This window comes from Struthio camelus, chromosome 18 (assembly GCF_040807025.1).
Source record: "Struthio camelus isolate bStrCam1 chromosome 18, bStrCam1.hap1, whole genome shotgun sequence".
Classification (NCBI taxonomy): Eukaryota; Metazoa; Chordata; class Aves; order Struthioniformes; family Struthionidae; genus Struthio; species Struthio camelus.
The window spans coordinates 1,377,373-1,397,988 of NC_090959.1; the positions used below are offsets into that span (position 1 = coordinate 1,377,373).

The window sequence follows — 20,616 nt, forward strand, 5'->3', positions numbered from 1 at the left end:
ACCGCGGGCGGCGGCGGCGCCTCCGTGGACGGGCGCGTGAAGCAGCGCACCACCGCGGGGCCGCGACCTCGGAGGCGTCCGCCCCGGCGCGGCCCAGGGCAGCGCTGAGCCCAGGAGGCCGCGGGGCCTCGACCCGCCAAGGAGCGGGCGGCGGGCAGGCGCCCCCACCGCTGACCGGCTGACGAGCCGGGTGGCTCCTGGCCCCGACACCCCAAGTGAGGTGGGTCCTCTGGTCCCGAGGGCGCAAGCGCCGCGGAGCCTCTGGAGCGGAGTAACGCAGAGCCCGGTCTGCCCAGCCGTGGTAACGGCTGCAGGGTTTCAGCGGAGGCCGTGACTGTCAGTCAGCTCAATCTGGAGTTTCCCGGTGCAGATGGAGAACGAGGTGGCCCTGTCCTCTCCCTACCCCACCTCTTTGTTCCCCCTCATCTGCTTTTGTGGGGCTAGTTTTTGCCCGGGTCGCAACCTGCAGCTGCACACCTGCTTGGGCAGGAACCAGGGGAAGATAGCGTGGGATCACCTGCCCAGAGACAGAGACAAAGGAGACAACAGGCCCCCTGGATTGGGAAAAGGAGCACGAGGAGAAGAGAAGACTGCTTCTGGGCAACAGCCAGTGAAGAAGAGGGTAGAGACATGAGGATGACAAGCTGACAAATCAATGGCGACGGCAGCTGGGGAGGACACCGAGCGGAGCACTGGCGGCAGCACCCACCTCTCCCTCTCGCAGGAGGTGTGGAGGCCCGGTGGGTGCTGCCCAGGGGCTGTGCTTGGAGCCGTGAGCAGATGAGGGGGTGGAAGCAGGTCCCCGGCTCTGGAATCACCCTCCTGAGCTTTCTCCAGGCACCAGCATGGCCTGGGCCAGGAGGAGGCGGACAAGGGCATCCCACAACTTGGGGGGTCCCTGGGTGGGGACTGTGGAAATGAAGAGGGGAGGGGAGAAGTGGAGCCAGGACTTCGATGAGAAATTTTGGAGGAGCTGGGAGAGGCCCCCCCAGCCTGGCACACTGGTGCGGCTGGGATAGGAGGAGGCCAGGCCCACCCTTTTGGTAGCTGCACCAGCTCATAGAGCTCAGAGAGCTCTGACATAAGTACTCTGGGTCTCAAATGACAGCAACATTTAGCTACAGGGATGCTAGATGATACTATCTTTTCTGCAATTAGTGACCTCATTGTGGTTTTTGTTTCAAAAGAAAGTTTCACAGTGACCAAAGTCACCTTTTCCACAAGAGAACAAAAATCACCTGAGGGAAATAATGGCTTAAGCTTACAGATCTGAGATGTGCATTGCCCCAAAAGGGAATTACTGCTTCCCTGCGGTATTTGAGTTTGAGAGATATTATACAAAAGCCAATACAATGGCACTGGACCATCGGTTTGGGGTCAATCACTTGACCCTCAAGGAAGAGAATTATCCTGCTGGTATGCCCCAAGAAACAGAGCTGCAATAATCCTTCAAAGCCTTCCACAAAATAGTACAAGAAATATCCTAAGATCCTTATCTCTTTTTTTTTTTTTTCTGCTTTGGAAAAGGCTGTTTGGTACTGTTTAAGCTATTTGAGCTACAGGTTAATAGTGATAGTTAACTTTCATGTCCCTGTTTGTGAGGAAAAACATGATTAATTGCAAGAGGTGTACCTTATGCCACAGGTAGTTTGGGGCACTTGAAGGGGAGAGAGACATCAGTAACATAGACCTTTTACACGCATGCCTTTGGCAGTAAACCAGGACAAGCCTGTGTAATGCTAGAACACGTACAACTGGCGCACGTTTTCCTTGGATTTGACTCCTGTGTTTTTAAAGGTGTTTCTTTAAACAAATACATTGTTCAGAAAAATAAAAGGTGTCTGAAACAAGGATAAAGCAATTTAAACAGTTATGTCTGTTAAGACTGTGTGGAGGTTGTGGTTGGTGCTGTTCCCAGATGTAGCCTGAATTTTTTCCTGGATCGCCAGCTGCCCTGGTAAATCATTTGTTCCTGCAACCTCTGTACTCCTGCATGGCCCCCCCGCTGCGCGCTGAGCAGACAGGGCATTGATTCGAAACAAGCAGCTGCCTAGAACAGTGCAAAGTACTTTAACAGCTCGGCTTTTCTGTCTTTTTTTTTTCCGGACATCCCACAAGAGGAGGGATGGAAAGTGGGACTTAGGAAAGTGGAACTTGAATCAGTGTGGAGCACTGAGAGGTATGTTTGTCTATGTTCTGTTGTGGCATCAAGCTAGATGTAGGGCTGTCCCTGCAAGGTCCTTTCCAGAGCTGTCAGGACATTCAGTGAGGATGATAAGCCTTGCATCTCCAATGTAAAACTTCCAGGGTCTAGGTTTGTCCAGAAGTGTCCTCTTTTTTTCCCTAGAAATTTTGTCTGGGGAGATTTTGAGGACTTTCTATGTTTATTTATGTCCGGAATTCAAATTAATCTGGACAAGTCTGTGCAGAAATACCAAGCGTGTCCCCAGCATTTGCACAGATCAACTGTTCCTGTATGAATAGCAAGTCTTACGAAAAGATAGAGCCCTGCTCTAGTCAATCATGAAAGCCTTCAACCAGCATGAATACTCCAAATAAACAAGCTATGTACTAAAGGTCAGCCCTGCCAGATCAGCTCATGCTTCTGCCAGCCACCAAGTTGGAATGTGTCGCTTGGCACCATGGTAGAGCAGGTCGCGGGAGTGCAGTCGTCGTTATCTAAACGCTTATTGAAATGCGGCAGTGTTCCCACCTAAGTCATACAAGGGTCCTGTTATTCCAGAATAGGAACAACCCCAGCAGTAGGCAAATCCTTGTGGTGGAGCTGTCCAGAATTCCTCAGATCCCTCTAATTAGGAGTGATAGACTTGGCAGATACTTGGTGGATTTTGCCACTAGCAGAGTGGGTTTTGGCCTATATCACACAACACAGCAAACTTCTGATACAGTCAGAAATGAATCTGTTCAGCTTATTAATCATGTTGTAACACGGGTGAATCAGCTGGCAGGGGTCTCTGAACGGAGTGATATAGCACTTGGTGTGCTCTCTAGCAGACGGTGTTTTGGCACTACTGAATAACTTTTGAGTAATTTAATCTGAAGACATTCACATGAAGTCCCACTGCACTTTTAAATAACAAATAGAGAGACAGTGAGATCATGGCAACTCTGCTCGCTGACTGGATGTGCAGCTGTATTGTGCTTGCCCGGCAGGCTGCTCCGCAGCAGAGGCCAGCAGGGAAGGAGGGTCTCCGTGGGGGGCTGCGAAGGCTCCCAGCAGTGCATGGAGGGGATGCTGTCCTGTGGCACTGGCAGGAGAGGGGAAGCAGGTAAAAGCTGAGTTCTGCAGGGTTACGAAACTCAAGGACAAGAAGGGCAGAAGAAGGAGATTTAAACCAGGTCTGCTCTAGAAACAAAAGGTTGCTGGTGTAACTCTAAAATGTAGTTAAACTGGCAGCTCTCCTTGTGTGGATACAGATCCTACGGGCCGTTGCCAAGAAAGGCTATACCTGCTCTCTGAGGGAAACGGCAATACTGGAAAAATGCTTACAGCAGCCTCTGTTTAAGGGCTCTTGAAGATACAGACTTGGTGTATCAACATTATTACAGCTTAGTTGACATTACTGTGTAGCAAGAGCTTCCACACTTTGGGCAGACTGTAAATTGGAGATTGGGAAAAGGGCGGAAGTTGCAACAGCCCCAGCTTGAGGGAGCCCCAGAAAGGAACGACCCGACAGGGTAAATGGGGAGTTGGCTGCAGGAGGGACCGGACAAGCATTCATTCTTTCTGCAATGTTCCTGTTTTATTTTGTGTATTTCATAGGGTGATGATAGCACGTAGGCTATTCTCAACCTACACCTCTGGCAGGACTGCAGGAGAATCTGTAACATTACTGCTTAACTGCTGGAGCTTTGTAGCTAAAACCCAGGATGTGATTCTGCACACATTGCTTTATGAGATCCTCCCATTCCCCCACCACAATCGCTTGTTCCTGCTCCCCTGGCTGTTTCCCACCTCCTTATTCGTGTCACTGTGACTGCGGAGCTGCACTCCAAGAAGCAACGTCTCCTGAGCTGAAACAAGCTGCCCCTCCAAACTCTGAGGAGAGCAGTGCGCAGCAGGGGCCCACGGTGTCCAGTGGCTTCCCAGTTCACTGCATGGAGCCAGTTACCTGCTCTGGGGAAAAGTGGCTCCTGCATGCCCAGCACAGGCAGGTCATTGTTCCCGGAAAGTCTCCTTTCCCGAGCCAAACCAGTTGACCTGGAGGTGCCCAGGGACACAGAGGGCACATTGAAATAATGTTCTCACACCAGTCCTACTCATGGGCTAGCAGCCTTATGCTGTCTTATACAAAGTCATGCAGCAGGAGGACATCAAAATGAAGAGCAAGGAAACAACCATGAAGGCCAGAGAATGGTCATATACCCTCTGGCACCAAGAGCAGAGATCCCCAGCACTGGAAGAGGCAGGCTGAGTGAAAGGGGATTCAATTACTGGGCACAATAGCTAAGTTTATGATGCTGTGACTTGGATGCAGGCACGACGGTGTCAGCTGTCTCTTAGGAGAGGTAGGGAGGTGCTGATGGCTGTGAGCTGTGTGGATAACAGTGACTCGGGGAAGAGGAGAGAAATCCTGGAGGGGAAAAATTAAGCAGCTAGAGAAAAGTATCTCTTTAATAGGACCTCTGCAGTGGCTTTCTCAGGGGCTTTCACAGCACCATTTGCTAGATGCAGAGCACAGCAGAGAAAGCGGTGCAGAAAGAAGTTACTGGGAACTAGAGAAATCCTGGGAATAGAAGGTGCTTATTTCCCCACTCGGGACCAGACCACTGAGCCTGGATTGGAATCACTGGGGGCATAAATTTAGATGACTGTAGAGGGGAATAATACCAGAACTGAAGAGCGTGTGTGTGTGCGTGTGTGTGTGCGTGTGTGTGTGTGTGTGTGTCTGCGCGTGTGTGAGTGTGTGTTTGTTTGTTTTAAGGACTGCTCCCAAAGCACAGAAAATAATCCAGTCATAGCCCTACCCGCCTCTTGCTGTAATGGACGGAGGAAAACACCTACTAGTGGTACTTGATGCAACACCACAAGTAGGTCCTGTAGAGACCTCCAGAGATATTGGTGGGTCACCCTGTGACAAATGCATGGGAGATCAGGCCCACCCATCATTATGCCTGCCATTAATACGCCAAAGTGGGCTGCAAAAGGTGACTATGAAGTCTCCATAACAGTCTTTGAGAAGATGGCAAAGACATCACAGTGTCTCCAAGAGCAGCAGATTATAAATCACTGGCCCTTTTGCTAATAATGAAGTCAAGCCGCCTACGAGGGATTGGAAGAAACAGCCTTCATGAATTATGAGGCTATGAATACTAGATCACTGTAAGATAAATTAAGAGGTATATGATCAATGTTTCCAGGCCAAACTATCCCCTTGCTGTTTGTTCTTGGCTGAGGTACATTTCCTACAACTGTCACTGAAGAACTGTGAAAGGATCCAGGTCCCTGAGACTATGCTTGAATTGTTCCTTCAGATGCTGCTCCCAGGTGGAAGAACCAGTGCCTAGAGCCATACTCTCATCCCCCTTTCATGAAGCTGCTCAACTCACGTGGCTGACTCTAGTTACCATCAGCAGACCTGCTCTTCCTGACTCCACAAGGCTCCACGGTTGAGGGGGAACAGGAGCAACCACCTTCTCTCGTCTTGCTGGCAAAACTCCCACACAGCTTCCCAGGCTCCAGAAAGGCCTAGTGCCTCAGATGCTTGAGTGATAGGCCAGAGAGCACAGCAGGGACTGCAGGGAGGGTCGAATGGCCAGTTTCACCTGCTTGACCTCTCCTGGCTTTGTGTGGCCCCATTGCAGTGGTGGCAGCTCTACCTCCCTTACCTCTAGCCCCTTCCCTTCCCTTCCCTCTCATGTGGCAGCTGCAGCAGGTCCCAGCTCTGTGTACTCTGGCACAGCAGGAGGCACTAATACTCAAAAATGTCCTGTACTATGAAAGCCATATGTTAAATAGGTCAAGCTACTACTATGAGTGCCCTACATGTGGGCAAGACTTCTCACAGTAGACAGTTCTTCATTCTATCAGGAAACAAGATAAAGGATTAGGTTCACCAGGAGGTACAGGTCATCCATAGAGGTGATGGGTTCTCTGTCCTTGGAGATTTTCAAAGCTTGGCCAAAAAAAAGCCATGGCCGACCTGAAGTGTTGGCAATAATCTCACTTCAAGCAGGAGTTTGGACTAAAGCCCTCCAAAGCCTTCCAACCAACACATCTATTATTCTATGACAAGGTGCTTGAGGTTAAGTAAATGTGGTGAATTCTCCATTGCTTGGGAGCATATCAGGTGGCTCAGATACCTTCTTAGGGAAAGGGACCAGGCTTTCCAACAAACGGTCTTAGCATGTATGAGCCACAGCAAGAACATCCTCGTTCTTAATTAACCCAGGCTGTGCTTCGAAGCTGGCTGTAGACAATGAATAGCCTAGGACTGTCATTTGGAAAGACCTGGTAGGATATTTGGCTGTTTTGTAAAAATACATGTTTTTAAGCAGCAATCTACAGTTTTTTATGGGAACAAGATGTAGATTGGTATCATGAGCCAGATATTTTGTGACGGGGCTTTTTAAAAATCATCCTTGTCCCAAATTTTTTCTTCTTACTGTCTTTAACTCCCTTGCAAAGTAAGCGGTCATCCTATCACATTACCAATTGGCAATGGCAGCAGCTGGCTGTAACCCAACCTTAGCAGCATGGGACACGGAAACAGATGGAGCAGCAAATGCTCTTTGTTTCCTCTCCCGCTTTCTAAAACAGATTGTGACTAAAAACATACAGGAGAGATTTCTGCCATCTTCCCTGCTACTGTGGCTCCCTGGCTGCCCACAAAACTGTGGAATGAGCTCTGGCTGGGGTTACTGCTTGCCACAGCAAAGAGATCTCCACCTCTTCAGAGAAGAGCTGCAAAGATGGGGAAAGGCATGAGATACTTCTGCAACAACTACAAACCCTAAGAGGGGAAATGAGAGTGCAGTTAGATGAGACAGCTGAAACAAGCTGAGAGCTTGCTATGCATTGAGGGAGTAGTCCTGCTCCCCTCATACTCCTGCCACTCTAAGTCTTGGTTTTGGTGCTTGTCTGAGCCTGAACCAAGTAAGCTCATTAAACTGGCACAAAACTGATCTGGCAAAGCAGAAGTGAGCAGTGTTTTGCCAGACTAGTAACCTGAACTGGCTCACTGGATGATCAGACAAGCACCAGAACAAGGACAAGGATGAGGAGGAGAATCACCCACTAGACTTGGGAGTGGGGAGAGAGAAGAAGAGGGGAAGAAGGCGGAAGTGGGAATGTACCTTTTGAAACATAAGATTGACTTGGTGAGTCTGAATACTGAGGGAAGTCCACGCTCCCAAGTCATTTTTAATGAGCCAAACTCTAAGGCTGCTGGCAGGGACTGTTGGGAAAAAGTCCACAGCAGAGGTTTGCCTGCCTTGCTTCAAAATTCCCATGGTCTCCGCCCAGGCTAGAGCACGGAAAGGAAAGCAGAAACCTTTCCAAAACAAGGTGCATATGTCTCTACCACCATATTAGTTACAGCTTCCCAAGAGATTTCTACTCTATCTGTGCCTCTCACACCTCTTTATGTCTGGTAAGAGTTCTGCTGCTGACAAGCCAGCTAATCTATGTCCTCTAAGGATTTACTAGTCAGTCCAAATGCACAAGCTAGGTAGCAGTGCTCTTTTCCCTTGGAGGAGACATTATGCAGTCTAAAATGTGAAAACGTCCCATGCACGTGGGCTGGCTACGCAAGTCCTGGTGTCAGCTGATTGAGCTGGGGGCCAGCTGCCCAGAGCAGAGGACGCATGCCGAGAGGCAGGTGGCTGAGGCTGAGGATACAAGACTGAGCTGTCACTGTCACACACGCCCAAACAGCCACCTGAGCAGTGGTAACACAGAGGTCCCATCTTACTTTAACTTAATTTTCCTTCTCCTACCAGGGCTACACTAGCTGTCTAGCCCACTGGCAGTGTGGCTCGATAGGTTTGCTTTGACTGATGTTTGTGGCAGACGATGTAATATTGTTGTACGTACTTGTCAAGATTTGAGTTCTATTTGTTTTAGCCACAAACAGAACCAGTAATTCCTAAAGCTAATTCTACAATCTGATGTTTTCTTCTTACAGGTCTTACACTAATTGAATCCCCACTTCTGTGAGAACCCTGGGAGGAGTGACCTGCTGCCAGGCCTCTTGAGTTAAGGAGAGACAGAGACATGCTAAGCCACCTACTCCGTTTCTCACCAGTGCAGGAGCTCTTCCAGGGGTAGTTCCTCCTAGGCTTGTTGCGTCTTGGGGAGATTGTTCAAACTTCTAATTGAGGTCCTGTCAGGATGCTCTGCATTATAATCTGCCTAGATTTTCTCAGTTTCACCCCGTTACTTCTGTTAGTCTTCACTGTCCTACATAATTTTTCTCAATTTCTTTGTTTATGGATATCTCCAACTGAAATATCCGTAGGCTGTTCTTTCTCGTCATACCCTTTTGGTGAAGTGACACTGATCTGATTTTTTAAAACTTGAAGTTAATCCCTTTTGCCCTCAGATAACGTCTTCAGTTCTGTCTGCACACCTTCAGTCTAATTCACGCTGATAACAAAACGCCCCATATTGGATGTGAGGAAAGACCATTTCTTATGATACTCAGGCAGCGTGTTACTCCTTACCTTTTATCTCCTCTCCTACATTTAGGGTTTTGAGGACCAGCAATTTCCCCAGGGCAGCAGGCCAGTAGGAGGCCAAAGTCAAGTAGGAGAGTGGACAGCTGTCAGGGCACAGCAAGGGATAGCTGCTCCCTGAGCGACAGGGAGCCGAGGGCAGTAACACGGCTGGCAGGGCAGGGCCCTCACCAGGCAGGGTGCAGCCCCACATGCCCTGAGCAGGACAAGCCCAGGGGCAGCACAGAGCCCAGATCAAGTTCATGGTGCTGAGGAAGGGCTTAGGTCAGGCTGGGAAGGCGATGCGCAGGTCAGGAGCAGGTCCAGTGATGTGACCAGGGTCAGACACAACCCAGTGATTGCCAGACAGGTCTGCAGTGACAAGGTAGGGCCAAGGTCAGGATCAACTGGACACAGGCACCTGTAACATAGCTCAAGCAGAGAGTGAAGACCTAGGCAGCCTGAACTTAAATAGAGCTCCTGAGCTCATGGGCAGGGATGTGGGTGGAAGTCCCAGCTGAGGCTGATGAGGGCAATTAAGGCTTATTAGTGCCCTCAGAGCCCTGCTAACAGCTTCCCAAACAGATGATATCAGACCATGAGCATGGTTATTCCAAATCAAGCCAAAAGTCTGTCTCCCCCTATAGCCTGATCTCCAGTAGTGGCCAATAAGAGGAGAACTCCCTTCCCTCATGCACACCTGTGTGAGCAGAGATGGACGGGTGCAAGGTGCTGGAGCCGCTGCTCCTCTTATTGACACCTCCCTAAAGCTTCTAGAAGGAGGCAGAGCATCATCCAGCATGAAGCAATGCCCTCCAAAAAGCCTAGCAGAGGTGTCACTGGACCTCAAGGGAGGCCACCATGGCTAAGCACGCAGTAATATGATTTGTGGCACAGCTGTCCTGCCGATAGCTCAGTGTGGGCCTGTATGGGACCTCGGGGCAGCTAGGCCAGGGCCAAGGTTCTGAAGAAGTCCTTCAGGAAAGAGGCAGCCACCACTGGCAGATCTATGTTCTGGATTCAGAAAATGGAGATGGGGTGGGCACATGACTGCAGGACACTGATTCAAAGTGTCACCAGGGGGATCAGGGCTGAGGTGCCAGGGCCTGCACAGCGCGATCCAGTCCATGCATGCGCCTGCCCTGGCCGCCCTTAGCAACCCTGGCCATGGGGCAGCTTATTGGCCCATGCGAGGGCAGGGCACTGCTCTCCAGCAGCCTATGGCCCCATCAGTGCAGGGGGCAGCAAGGCACTTCCAGAAGGTTCTGCCTGCCTGGAGGCACCACCTCTGGCTGAAGAACCATCTCTGGTCACAGGTCCTGCCTGGCTGCTGGAGGCTGTCCCCAAGCAGAGTCTTATGTCCTTGCTCCCATCTGCCCCAGCCCTCCACCCTCATGGCAACCCACAGTGGAGCCATCTCCATGGCTCACCGAGGAGTGCCCTTGGCCCACTGCTTCCTCAGGGCCTTCCTTCAGGTGTGGCTGGGCAAGTGTGAGGAGACACTGGTGACATGGCCAACCTCACCCACACCCATGGCTCTGTGGTGGTGGCTCATCTGGCATCTGCAGAGGAATACACAGCCTGCCAAAACAGAGGCTGTCCCAGCAGGCTCCTTGCCTGCCTTGCTGGGAGCAGAGCTGGGTCTGACGCAAATGTGAGGAGATGGAGCATGCGGAGCACACGTGTGTACAGATACTTCTGTGGGAGTGTGCAGCGTGGTGGTGGACTGGCCCGGAGCCACCCAGCCTGCTCAGGTGTGAGGCTGAGCCCAAGGAGTATCTCGCAGAGGCCAGGGTGAAGGGCACATGGGGTTGCTCTCCCCCAGAGCCTATGAGGCAAGGGACATGACCAGGAGCTCACATTACCCATCATCTCCTGGAGCAAGTAGGGGAGACACAGTAGTTGGATCTCCCAATGCTCTGATGATAGCATTGGGTCCCACGATTTCACCAAGCATTGTTCAGTCTTCAGACTCGATGACACTGCCTGGACTTACTTCCAGGTCCCTATCTCCTTCCACTGAGGGTGTGTGGGGGGACTGTGCAGCAGGCATTTGGCAGAGATCTTTCCCTGGGAGCCATGGTGGAGCTGGTGTTGGAGATCCAGGTAGCACAGAGACAGGAGAAGAGTCTTTGGAGGCAGCAGGAGGTGTGAGCCAGAGGAGTCCACATCAAGCTATTTACATCATATAGAAATTTCTTAAAGGCCTGAAGGCTGAGGATGTGAATGTAGACCACACCCTTCAGTCTGTCCTTAGCAGGAGAGATGTCAGGACACCTGAAGAGACTCAGTGCAGGCTGGGCCAGAAAAAATCCATGTTTTTCTTTGGAGGCTGGCGAGAGAGGAAGACCTACAAGGTTGAACTGGTATCCCTGGTACAGAGCCTGGTAATGTTAGCTGGTGCATTGCTACCACTCCCCCAAAGGATCACGTACCGCACCATGGCGACTGAGCTCTCGAACCGGCCAGCTGGTGGAGAGGGCTCAGTGGCAGAGAGCAGCGGGTCTGACCTCACAAGGTGACGCAGAGCCCCTACGCTGGTGGTACCCACTCCCAAGCCAGAGTTCTTCATGCAGCTGATGCTGGCAGAGAGGACTGCCCAAGGCATGGCTTAGCAGACAGGCTTCCACTGCATCAACTGTCACGTCGCTGGGTCCTATGCCAGGAAGAGCGTGCCATTGGCACATGCCAGCAGGCCATCTAGAAATCCTGATGTGTGTTCAAGCTCTAGCAAGGTGATCTATGGTCTCTGAGTCCGTCCCCAGGAGCAACACTGGACAAAAAATCTCATTGTCCAACCATAACTGCCATCACCAGCCTCAGAACACTCCAGCCAGAGCCTTTCTCTTTTTTTCCCCTCAAGAAATGGTGCCTGTCCCTTTGACCTTGGATTCTCGCATCCATGGGGCACCTCTGGACTGCTGGAGAGCAGTGTGGCTACCCTGGGCAGAAAACCTGCTCCTTCGCTCAGTGGGCTTTTGGGATCTTGAAACGACGACATGACTGCACAGGTACGGGGGCACTCTGGTATACCCGCAAGTCGCTGGTCTCCATCTTTGGGACGTGCTGCATCCTCCTACAATGTGCCTAGCAGAGCAGGAGGAGGAAGAGGCCCCATGGAGGAAAGGACAGAAACCCAGAGGAAGAGAATGGATGGGCTGGTTTTTGGTGTTCCTGCTTCTGCCTGCCCTTTTGCTTTTGTACAGCCTTCTTTGTTTAATTTCTCTTTCTAGTGAGAGTGTCTGCAGTACACTCTCATTATATTTCTTAAGAGAGAAACTGTAGACAAGCTTGCCAGAGTGTCACGCTGCCTTCCACACCCAGAACAAGCCTTCTAGGCACTGCCTTTCTTCCTTTGTTTGCCCTGACCTTGGCACTAGCAGAGTGCACCAGCAGCTTGCCTCGCATGATGCATTCAACAGGGCAAAGCACAGGGATCATTAACCAGCCCAGTGCTGTTCAAAAATCTAAAAAAAAGTTATTGGAGCTGTTGGTTTTGCCCAGCTGGTGGGGCTAAAAAGAAAGGACCCTTCTCACAGACATAGTAAAATGCCTGAATGTTTGGAAGAAGGTTTAGGATTAACTGTGAAACTCTGAGTAGTTTTTTCTTTTATTTACATTCCAGCAGGGCGTAGAGGCCCTCCCAGCTAGAACAAAGGAGGTGCTGTGGCGGGTAGATTAGGGATCCACGAGCAAACAGGCAGTTTGAATCTTGAATGCCTTTTGTGCAGTGCACCTTCATGCTCTTCATGCTCCCTTGGGGCCTGCAGCGAAGCTCCCTTGGAAGCAGGTGTGCTGGGTCTGAGCTTAAGGGAGCTGCACATCCAGTGCCACTTACCCTTGTCATCTGTACTGAGACAGCTTGATGTGCCGTGTTTGTATCCGGAACACAAAACTCAGGATAATGCTGTGGGGCAGATAGGAAAGGTGCTTGTTGCTCCTTTGAAAACACGGGAGACCTCCTCTCTGCATCCCATTAAGAGTAAATCAATTTTAGCCAACGAAGAATTCAGTGACCATTTGCTGGATAGCACAAGTCAGGAGAGGAGAGATTCTATAAGATTAACTGAGAGCACATACAGGTGTGTGAATAGCTGGTGAAAGGCCAGGGAACAAGCGTCTTCACCCAGGATACAAACACGCCGCTTTACGGAGACCAGAACAGATGCCGAGAATAGGTAGTCTGATGCGTAGGAGAAGCTCAAGCCTTCTCACCAGCTGCGCCAAGTCCTTGGGGAGCAAGTTGCCTCATGGCGGCAGACTATGACCATCTCCTGTCAAAAAAGAGGGGAACTCTGCCTTGCAACCAGTACCTCCCTCTATCCTTAGCACGGACTGTAACATCTTAAGAGAGGGCCAGCTTGCTGCAGCTTGGATCCATGTCAGGAAGCATGAGCTACTCAGATCTGGCCCGTGCAGTTCTAGATCAAATCCTTTTGACACCTTGTAGCTTGTTCAGGATCTTCTCTGTCTGGTGCATAGAGATGGTCTGGACCAGCTTCCTGTTTTTGAAAGGTATTTTACTTTAAATTTAATATTTTAATAGCCTTCCTTACCATGCTATGTAGCCATACCAGCCTTTTTAAGAAAAGTCTTTGGTCTTTTTTCTACAGATGCTATAGCCTTGTTCTGAGACATTTAAGCAACCTTCATGCTTCTTACAAGCATTTTATCCTTTTGGCTGCTTCTATTAATTTTTAATAAGTTATTTTGGCGTGGTGGGATTTCTTTGTTGCTGTTGCTATTTCAAGGATATTGGATTAAATACCTTATATTCATTCTTATGCATAGCTTTTTTGATAGTATGGTTTTGAATGAAGTCCCTCACACATCTCAGCACTAAGCCTAGAGCTGCTTCCTTTAGGTTCTCCAACCAGCTGCTCCAAAAATCAAGCCTTTGTGATATCTAAAAATGTAGTATCTGCATCAGATGCTGATGTGACATTTACTCACTCAATATGGGGATAATTGGAGACTCTCATGATGATGTTTTCTGCCATGGCAGCCACTCTGTTCTCCTAAATATATTACTGTCACAGTCACCATTTTTGAAGACTGCTCACTACAGTAGTCCTAATACTCTTTTTCTATTTAGGCACATTTTTATCTATAAGGGTTCAGCGTTACATGTTGGCAGATTAAAATTAGCTAGGCACTTTGACTCAAAAGCTTTCTTTGGCATCCAGCATCACTCTTCCACAAGCACAACCTGGTTCTACCCCTATAATTTATAGCCTGCTATTACTGTGTTCCTCTGATTATCTGCCTTGCAGCAATTTCTGATGTGCTTACTCTCATTCAAAATTGGACATTTTAGTTCTTCCGCCTTATTTTTAGATTTTGAGAATTTGTACAGAAGCACATACACATTTGTGTATGTTACCTAGTTTTACCTAGTTTCTGTTTAGACTGGGCTTCATTTGTTCATCCTGCCGTTTGCAATTTCAACCTTTTTTGTCAGCTTCCACTGCCATCTTCTAACTAAGATATAGAATTTTAATGACTTCCGCTGTGCAGGATGACCCTAAATTAAGTGGGGTTTTGCACATTAGTAGTCTTTACTTAGTTTAAAAATTCCTCTACAACTTTTTAAAGTTCTTTTCATATCAGGCCCGTATCTATATTCCCACAAACAGCTCCTTGCCACCTGCCTGAACTCTTACCAGAGAGATTCTTCTTATATTGGATATATATATTCTTTTAATATATTCTTACTATATATTATATAATATATAATTATATTATATGTATTCTTATAATATATTCTTAGCATATTATATATTCTTATAATATATTCTTATATTATATCTTATACTTGTATTTTCAATTTTCTTCACCTCCCAGTCTTGACAAATTACTTCATTAGGGCATGTCTACACAGGAAAATGGATCCCCCAAATTACTGCACTTTTATTTATTTATTTATTTATTTATTACTCCAAGGCTTATTCCAAAACAGCTTCTGTGCATAATTTCTTCTGACTTGACTGGACCAAAAGCCAAGTCTTTATAAGGAAAAGAGTCAGTAATACAAGACAAGTGGAGTCTCTTCCTCATTCTACACACAATTTACAAACTCTGTTCCTAAGGTCCTGCAATGCACAGAACAAGTGAATCTTCCTGGTTCTCCCCAGCTGATGTTGCACTTTGCGTATTTCTGCTCTAACTTTATCTCACAGAATCACGGAATGGTTGAGGTTGGAAGGGACCTCTGGAGATCATCTAGTCCAACCCCCCTGCTCAAGCAGGGTCACCTAGAGCACGTTGCCCATGACCCTGTCCAGACGGCTTTTGAATATCTTCAGGGAAGGAGACTCTACAGCCTCTCTGGGCAACCTGCTCCAGTGCTCAGGCACCCTCACAGTCAAGAAGTTTTTCCTCAGGTTCAGATGGAACTTCCTCTGTTTCAGTTTGTGCCCGTTGCCTCTTGTCCTGTCGCTGGGCACCACGGAGAAGAGTCTGGCCCCATCCTCTTGACACCCTCCCCTTCAGATATTTATATGCGTTGATCAGATCCTTCCTCAGTCTTCTCTTCTCCAGACTGACGAGTCCCAGATCTCTCAGCCTTTCCTCATATGACAGAGGCTCTAGTCCCTTAATCACCTTACTAGCCCTCTGCTGGAGTCTCTCCAGTAGTGCCATGTCTCTCTTGCCCTGGGGAGCCCAGAATTGGACACACTACTGCAGATGTGGCCTCACCAGGGCTGAGGAGAGGGGCAGGATCACCTCCCTCGACGTGCTGGTAACACGACTTCCTAATGCGCTCCAGGATACCTTTGGCCTTCTTTGGCCGCAAGGGCACACTGCTGGCTCATGGTCAACTTGTTGTCCACCAGGACATCCAGGTCCTTCTCGGCAGAGCTACTTTCCAGCAGGTCAGCCCCTACATCTCCCCTACTTTTCCAAAACAACGGTGGGTCCCAGCTGTGCCATTCACTAGGCATTCACCCTGCTACCTGCTCGTCCCTGGGTCCCAGGGTCTGCCACAGCTCATGTCCGCTCACGGGGGCGCAGGGAGATGGAGGCGCCGACACAGGGTACGGACCAGCGCAGAGAGGCGCGGCCGGCCGGCCGGCCCCCGGCCCCCCCCGGGCTTGCCCTCGCTTCGGGGTGGCTCCGCGGCCGCGGCGGGCTGCAGCGCGGTCGGGGCCCGGCAGGCGGCGCCGCAGTGCGGCCGCCGGCGCGGCGCGGCGCGGCGCAGGCACGGCGAGACGCTGCAAGGACAGCAAGCATGCAGTCCCACATGGTCTAGCGGTTAGGATTCCTGGTTTTCACCCAGGCGGCCCGGGTTCGACTCCCGGTGTGGGAAAGCAGTGACCTTTTTGGGTCCCACCACCCTTTTCTAAGCGGCAAGAGCTCTTCTGCCAGCTGAAACACGGGATAAAACAAACGTATGACTCGTGCTCCTGCTCTCATCCTCTCCTTGGCCCCTGCTCCCCAGGGCTCCCGCAGCAGTTGAAAATAACACCCCCGGTGCTTTTAGCAGAATCACTGACGAGCAAGTACCTGTTACCTCAATACCCTGCATGGTACTAAAATGAGACCAAGCCTCTCCTCCAGGTCAAGCACTATCCCCTAACCAGGAAAACTTTTGTTAGGAAATATTTTCCTTAAAGCTTCCCTCTGGCCTTCCTGCCAGATCCAGAGGTGAATCAACACAAGCACATAGCAACCATGCTAATAACCCTGCCATTAGATAATCACTGTCCCTGGTGTATCAACAGCCATGTTGAACAGTGCTAGAGACCCCTCTGAGCCGGTGCCAGAGCTGGACACAAAGCTTATATACAGCTTGCGCAGCTACTACCCTGATGTGTGGCACGTAACATGAAGGTGCTAAATGGCAGGAAGCACTGTCAAGGTCCCTCATTATCCCTCCCCACCAAGAAGTCTGTATATACTCAAATCCTACATATGTTTTTACCTCCTTAGGATTCACATCCTGCTTCTTCCTTCCTTCCACACTTCATGGATATCAATAAAGGGTGAGTAGTGTGTTAGCAGAGTACGCAAAAGAGTCAGGCCTGTGGGCCTCCTTACTGAGTCTGACTCCATATTCAAGCAATGAAAGAGAAACCCTTATGAAAATCCACTGGCCTGAGCTTAAAACCTATGCTTAAGTCGCAGCCATATGATGAGGGAACAAAAAATATCCCACTGAATACTCTAACAAGTTTAGCTGCCAGTTTTGAGCTCCTGCAGAGCTCCATCTGCACTACATGCCTTTAATAATTTGCTTTAAGGTTTGGGGTTTGTAACAGATATTTATAAGACCAAGGAAGAAAACCAACAGCTTATTCTGGGGAAACTGAAAGTTCAACTACGTAGAAGTTACGTGGACCATTTGCAGGCATCGATCTGGATTACATTTGATTCACACTTGTAAGAAATAGAGCACAACATATATAACTGATGCAGAAGCTGAAGCATACAGTAAACACTTCTGTTGTGAATTTCACCACATTTCCATCCTTCAGTGGTTCTGCTAAATAGCAACTCGCAGAAAGTTGGAAAGATTTTAGTCTATCAAACAGGACAATTGGCACATAAGGTTTTGAAGCTCTCTGAGCCATAGACGTTGCTATGGCACAAATCAAAAGACCGGAGGCCTGAGAGAAAAAAATGTCACTATTCCGACACCTTAATAAGAGTAAGTGGCCTGGTACCTGGAAACTGGTTAGTCCTGATGTTCTGGTGGCTGACATGGGAGCAGCACTAACAAGAACCAAGTGACGGCAGTGAGGTGAGAGATGCACAGCTAAGAACAGCCAGCGTGGCACTATGGGAACAGCCTCCATAAACCTCATTTTGTCATTTTGTTTACAATCTCATTTTATAAATTTTGTTTACAATCAAACTGTACAAAAAGCACGTTGCAATATAACAGTCATGCATTTTTTAACAATTCATTTTTCCTAAATGCCTCAAACTTGATTACGTTGACCAGTCCAGTTCAGAAAGACTTGAAAACTCTGTGTAAGACCTTCAATGTTTTTGCAGGCTATTAGCTTTTCAGGAATTTCAGGAATGACATAGTAGTCTGCGAGGTTTGAGAAAACAGATTTTGAATTGAAAGACTACAAGCTTGAATTCATAGACTTGAATTGATTTAACTCACGTAGTTCTATTAGCTATAATAAAATCAGAACTTCAGGAGACATAAACTTGGTTTAGAACTTCCCTTTAACTATTTCAGATTTGTAGGACATAAAAATTGCAAAAAACTCAGCCATTAGTGTTTGTCTTGTGCTAACTTAAGTAGAAAGCCCACTAAATGTTATCTGTATCATGTTGAACAATTAGCCAACAGTTACTGCCTATTATCAAATTTAAATAAAAATGAGCCGTTTGTGGGATCCCAGTGGAAACAAAGCACTGTTAATGAGACAAGTGTGTTTTGTTTCACAAAACACTACTACTTTCTGAGTTAAACCATACAAGGCTCTAAGGCTCTAGCAGGCTATTTCTGTCAGTTCAGTGCCTTGGACCAAAAGGCACAACAGAGTGCCAGAGTATCGGCAATTTAAGTGAAACCTGGGATTCTAGCGGCTGAAGAGCTGCTGGACATTGGTAGTCCTGCAAGGAGCCATGGTTTCTAGCAGAAGGCTCCAACGGTAGCACCTTCAGGTGTTGCTACTACTAAAGCTAGTGAACTCTGTCAGAGTCCTTAGCCAAAGGGAGGAAGGTCATACCACATACATTATTAAATCATTACATCAGAAGAACCAGTCATGAAAGAATATAGAGAGTTTCAGAGCCCTGCCCAATACATGCCCTAATCTGCTCTCTCCCTTAACAACAAACATCGAGCTTGAAACAGCTAACATATAACACTATCCAGACCATGATCCATCTAGCCCATGACAGGATAAAAGTATTTCAAAGGGGTAAGCATGTATGATGCTTCCAACTATGCTCCAACTATGACAGTTGGAGGTCTCAGGCTCCAACATTCACAGCTTAGGAATTTCTTAAACTAGGTCCAATTCACATGCATTGTGTGTTTGTTACAACAGTTTAGTTTTACGTTGCCCTTGTCAAAAAGCCAACTAGTAAGGGGCTTTCTTCCTCTAGCATAGGACTCCAGTACAATTCTCACTTGTTATTACCACGTAAGATGTACTGCTTACAATGTGCCTTTTAACATATAGTGGCCAATTGGGATCTCAAGAAAGGGATTAGTTTTTTTTTTTTTTTTTTTTTTTTTTTTTACAGTAAGCATAAAGCTATTTGCTCTAACAGATGCAGGCAGAAATCTGGACACAGATGTTAAATGGCCTATCTACAAAGGATATATTGTTTCTGGCAAATGCTCTTGTTATTCCATTACCCCATAGTGCACAAACATTTTGAAGAGTGAACGCAGCCTTTGGAGCTATAAGACTATAGAACCACTTAAGGCTCAAAAAAGAAAAAAAAAAAATCTTATCACTTTCTATATACCTAAGCTAGACAAGACACCTGCGGGTGGCTGCAACTATGCCAAGGGAGCTCTTACCAGCTGACAACACGTACCGTTTGTAGATTCGGAGATACCAAAGCTAGAGACCATTAAAGCTTCAAACTGACCATAGTCAGAATCTAATCTTTCATTCTCTGTTCAAAATTAAACCAAGCGGATAACAGAGACCCACCAATGGATTACTGCCTGAAATTGTCCTCTCATGGCTTGAGCAGGCGCCTGCAAGGCGCCCTGCTTCTGCTTCTCCTCTCCTGAGCCTACCTTAGTTAATTTAGCCAGTTCCTCCCCTTCTCCCCCACTTACCATCTCAAAGCTCTCCTTTCCAGTCACTCTGGCCAAAAACTGTACAAGCAAGCTTGGAGATGACCTGAATTCAAAAGGGACCATCAGGACCACTCTGGAAGTCTTTCTAGAAGCCATTAGCACCATAGACATACCCATATAAGTTTCACTGAAGCCCTCCTTGGGTTGTTGCCCAAACAACAACAACAAAAAAGGCTACAACGTTCAGCCTACGGAAGAAGGAACTATACAGGTACAACAGTGACATTCCCACCATGATAAAAATGTATTTATTGAGGTTGCTGGCAAGGAACCTCAAACTGGACCCATAACGGGATGAAAACCAGGTAAAAAGGAGAAGTTGCAATAACTTTACCAGAAAACAAAGGACTGTGACAGGAAGCTTGCTGCTACTCTTACGTGGAGCACCATACTATGCCTATTGAGAATCTCCAAGGAACACCCTAAAGGTTTAAAGTCATGGGAGTTTCTGAACCACAAGCCAAACAAAAAAAAAAAAACACCAAACAAAGGAATCGAGGCTCCTAGTCCACAGTCGTTAAGTTTGAGAGTCAGACAGAAAAAAAGTACTACTACACTAGTCAGGCCACCTGATGCTGCCTGTCTGTTGGCTTCCAGCCAGAGCAGGTCACATCAGAAGGAAAGATAGTCCCCACAAAGCTCTGTGGAGACACGTGAGCGAACGGGAAACAGGCCAGCGCTTTACACCAGCCACCTGCAGCACGCCCGAGCCGCGGGCAGCGCCGCAGGGCGCCGGCCCCGGGAAGAGGGCAGCCAGCCGTCGGGCCTTCCCTCAGGAGCGCCGGCAGCGAGGCGAGGCGAGCCGCGCGGCGCACCGCGCCAGGCCCGGCCCGGCCCAACTGCCGAGGCAAAGGGCAACAACACCGCTGCCGCTGCCGAGCCCGGCCGCCTCCCACAACAGCGCCGTGATCCCGCTGCCCTACCCGGGAGCAGCGCCCGTAACCGCCGCCTCAGCCGGTACCGGGCTGAGAACGGGGACGGGGACGGGGACGGGGGGGGGGGAGGGGATTTTTAAAATGTCCGCAGTTCACCTTTGATCTGTCTGCTACGAGAACTCTCGCGAGAGCGCCTAGGTGCGAGGCGGGGGGGAGGGTCTGCCGGCCCGCCGCCGCCCAAGTCTCGCGAGTGTTTGTGCCACGGTTTCCGGGTGCGAT

At 48.8% G+C, this 20,616-nt stretch overlaps 1 non-coding gene across 1 annotated transcript; it reads left to right on the forward strand.

The window, feature by feature from the left end:
* Positions 1–15,913: 15,913 nt before the first annotated feature.
* Positions 15,914–15,985, forward strand: TRNAE-UUC (transfer RNA glutamic acid (anticodon UUC)). The gene has a single exon. It is a non-coding gene; the product is annotated as a tRNA-Glu (tRNA).
* The last annotated feature ends 4,631 nt before the right edge of the window (positions 15,986–20,616 follow it).